The 4,325-nt window shown below is 38.0% G+C and overlaps 1 pseudogene; it reads left to right on the forward strand.

Moving 5' to 3' along the window:
• The first annotated feature begins 981 nt into the window (after nucleotides 1-981).
• The window catches only part of LOC101589157, an 85,958-nt pseudogene continuing 82,614 nt past the window's right edge, over nucleotides 982-4,325 (forward strand).

Here is a 4,325-nt window from a genome sequence, read left to right on the forward strand (position 1 = left end):
TGTTTTAATCAGAGTTCTTCAGAAAAACAGAACCAAAAGGATATATATCCAGATAAGACAGAGACAGAGAGACATTTGTTTTAAGGAATTGGTTCATACAACTGTGGGGCTACCAGTTGGAATCTGAAGGGCAGACCAAGTGGTTAGAGATCAAAGGAAAGGTGGTATTGTAGTTTCAAATCTGAAGAGTCTTGAGGCACATTTCCTTCCTGCACAGGGAGCTTTTGTCTTTTTTGTCTTAAGGCCTTCAGCTGATGGGATGAGGCCTAACTATACTATGTCAACTAATCTGCTTTACTCAAGTCCACGATTTAAATGATAATCACCTCTAAAAGATTCCTTCACAATAACATCTAAACTAGTGTTTGACCAAGCAACTTGACCAAGTTGACATAAAATGAACTTTCACTCACTAGTCCTGAAGCGAGACCTATGTGTAGGTTCCTTTCCAACAAAAACTGGATCATCATTTTTTATTAACTATAAACACCTACTGACAATTGCCATAATTGTTGACAAAATACCACTAAATAATCAACTGGAGAATACAGTTCCAGGCCAACATCAGCAATTTTGGTAGAGCTTACTCTTGCCTTCCTAGACACATCTGGTACCCATTCTATATTCACTAAAATATGTGGCCACTTCAAACTCAAGACCCAAACTATACAGTCTTTTGAATATCATCCAACTACTGTTCCTTGTAAGTACTGTTAACTCCATAAGAGTAAAGTGCATTCTCTTTTTCTCCAGACCTTAAACATATGTGTATTGTTCAGGGCTTTACTTAGAGGAACAGATATAAGATATTAACACAAGATACACAATAAATAAGGAATTACAAGTTTGGCTTACAACAGTCAGCCACAGAGTCAGATGAGGAAATGTGTAGAGGACATCTGCATAACCCAGACTGAAGAATTCAGTCTCGAGGTCTGAAGCTCACTGCAGTGCTCTGTGCAAGTCTCTATCCATCAACTAATGTGTCTGCGACAAAAGAATGAAGAGTCTGTGTTGGAAGCTGAAGAGACTGTGATGGAAGATGGAGGATCCAAGCTGGAGGCCAAAGAGTCTGTACTGCAAGCCAAGAGTTGAAGTCCAAGCCACATGTGAAGACTGAAGTTCCTGTGATGAAGTGGAACATGAACTCCTTCCTCAGTCCCTTTATATGGTCTCTTTGTCCTGAGTCACTCTGGGGTGGGCCTATTATACCCTAGAGTGGAACCATCACACTCCAGGATGGGCCCTGGTCCTGCTCTAAGGAGGAGTCAATCCATGCCCCAGGGTGGGCCCATTGAGTCCTAGGGTGGAAGCAGTTGTGCCCCAGGGCAGAGCTCCCACTGACCAGAACCATGCAAAGGAGTCATCCAGCCAAGCTGACACAAGGGTATCAACCACTACAATATGTATTAAGAATTCTACTCAAGGGGCTGGGAAGACGACTCAGTGGAATAAGTGCTTCCCTGGCAAGTGCAAGGGCCTGAGTTCAATCCCCTGTTCTGCAAAAAAAGAAAAAAAAATGAAGTTAAGAATTCTACTCAATTCCAAAGTCATTCCAGTTAAATCACATCTGGGTAGCCTCTTCAATAGTTACTCTCAACTCACTATCTTTGAATAAACCAGCTTTTATTTTTCTTTTTCTTTTTAAAATAATATGTGGCAGAATATTATTTGTGAACTCACAAGGTGAACTCTGAGATAATCCTAGTACTTAATAGCTGATTTTAAAGATTATGGTAAAGATAAATTCATAAACAATTCTAGCTAGTACACTTGTACTTATTATACCATTACATTCCTATGTTGACTGATCGTCTTTTTTCCTCCAAAGTGAAAATGAATGATTAATATTTAAATTCCTGAAGTAAAAAATGACCTTGAATCTTCCCAGTTGCTTACTGTCTTGGAGATGTCTCAACTACTTTCATAATTGCATAAAAATTGAAAACCATGGCACCTGAAACATGAATCATCTTACTAAATTGTGTGGAATATGTCCTAGTATAAAGCTACTCAAAGATAAGCTTCATTTTAAATGTCATCTGTAGCCCATCTGGGACTCTGACATATGGATCATCCAAAACCTCCTTGGAATGTCTCTGGTTCCGTATGGTAACTAAGACCATATGCAAAATCCTCAACTGACAAACTGAGAAGAAATATGAAAAGGGGATAATTTCTTGATGCATTTCCATCTACTAACAAAGCATTATAAAAAGAAAAAAAACACAGAAACTGAAAAAGCTATTATATCTCTTAGATTTGATTAATTAAAAAATTCTAACCGCTGAGCATACAGAGTAATTAACCCATAACAGCTCTGACTGATCACCACAGAATAATTTTGCTGGTACTGGATGAAGAAATCCTTAATTACCAGAGATACACATTATAAGCTTCTCCAATTTAAAGCACTAGAACTGACAAAAGGTTGGCAGATTAGCACAGGAAGTGTTGCTTTGGGAAATGGAAAAAATCTTGTCCTTCACTCATTTGGTGATTGACAGATTATGAAATAGAGTTGAAGGAGGAAAAGTGTAAAATATTGGCCCTGAAAATTAGTTCAGCTTTGTCTAGAGTTTACACTGAAGATATGTAAAAGATATCCAGAATATCTCTTAACATAGCTAATGATTTTATGATTAAAAATAGTTAATTATTTTATAAATTGATAATCTAGTTTTGTTATATATATATATATATAATGCATAAGAACAAAGCAGCATGAATATAATACAAATATTTCTCTGTCATGAATGTCTTTCAGTAAGAAAATCTGAACTTGCCTATAAAATAACAGTAATACCTAGATGCTGTGCACTATTCCAAAAATTTGCATGTAATAGTAATTCATTTTTTTCTCACTGCAACTCTCCCAGATAGGAATTACTATCCTTATACCATGAATAAGAAAACTGAGTCACAAGGAGATTAAGTAACTTGCCTAATATCCCAAAATTAGGGTGGCAGAAAAGACCTTGCCTCTGAATGATATAATAGGTACAGATAATCACAATAATGAAGTTGATGTCCTGTTAAATTTTAACTAATTTCAGCATCAGTGCAGAAACACTAATTGTGTAGCATCAGGTCCAGCACAGACTCAGCATGGAGTGCAGATTCCTCAGAAGTAGCACTACTGGCAAGGAGCAAACATGGAAGTACAAATCTTCCTTCTAGACCTGCAATGCGGCATGAACAGCATCTTGTAATAACCTCACCAGAGATGCTCAAAGCCTGAAGCCACACAGAAGGTATGCAGAGGACAACAGTGAGCAAGGGGGTGACCTGCCTGAGTGGGCACAGGAAGGAAAGGGAGATTCCCAGCACCAGGGCTGCCACTTTCTCTGGGCCTCATATTTTTCATTTATAACATTGAATGCCTGGAAGAAATGATGCCTAAAAGATGACTAGCAGCATACAGAAGCTGACACCTGAGAGGAAATCTGAACACAGGGACAATGATTCAGTAGGCCATCATGCACCTGGACTGCACCATGCCTCCTGGGACTCAGAGACAAGGCTGAGAACAGGCACGAGGGTTCATATGCCAACTCAGCTGCTTTAAAACCTTCTGGAAATTGTAGGCTGTGATTAAAGTGTGGCCCAATTATGTAATTATACCTCTTACATTGATATTCTCAATTGCGGATTAAAAATAACTTCACATGTTTTAGAATGGAAGTAGGAGTTCTCAGAGATTTAGTGTGGTTCTAGAAGCTTTTATTTCTTGAGATTTTACATATTTTAAAATAAATCTCAAAATGAATTTCAAAACTTGCAATATATTTTAAGTATTAGTGATAGATAAAAGATCATGCTTAACACAAAAAGACACAATAATTGTAGTATTTATAAGCTGATCATAAGGTTTAAGAGAAAAAGCTAAAGTAACCTTAGGCAATAATGTCTAATAAAAGGAAATAGGTATAAGCTGCCTGACATATATTTTATTTATTTTTGTTTAAATTATACGCATTTAAAAGCAGATCTTACTTAAAGTGATAGCAAGTCTAATGTGAGATGCTCCAGTTTGTCCTGATAGCATCAATCAATTCCTTCCCACACAGTCCAAGTGCAAAAATGAACTCTTGGAGTGGAGAAAAAAGGTAGACAACTCTTGATTGAAATCTGCATAGGATTATTTTTTTCCTCAGACTATTTTTAAGGGCTTGCAAGATAGCTCAGTGGACTAAGCACCTGCTTAGGCAAGTGCAGGGGCTAGTGCTCAATACCTGCACCACATGTCATGCCAGCCCAGCCCCTGGGTGCACTGAGCCAGCAACTGAGTCTGGGGTGTGGTGGCATGTGCCTGTAATCCCAGT

Source organism: Octodon degus, unplaced genomic scaffold, assembly GCF_000260255.1.
Source record: "Octodon degus isolate 3935 unplaced genomic scaffold, OctDeg1.0 scaffold00467, whole genome shotgun sequence".
NCBI classification, from domain to species: Eukaryota; Metazoa; Chordata; class Mammalia; order Rodentia; family Octodontidae; genus Octodon; species Octodon degus.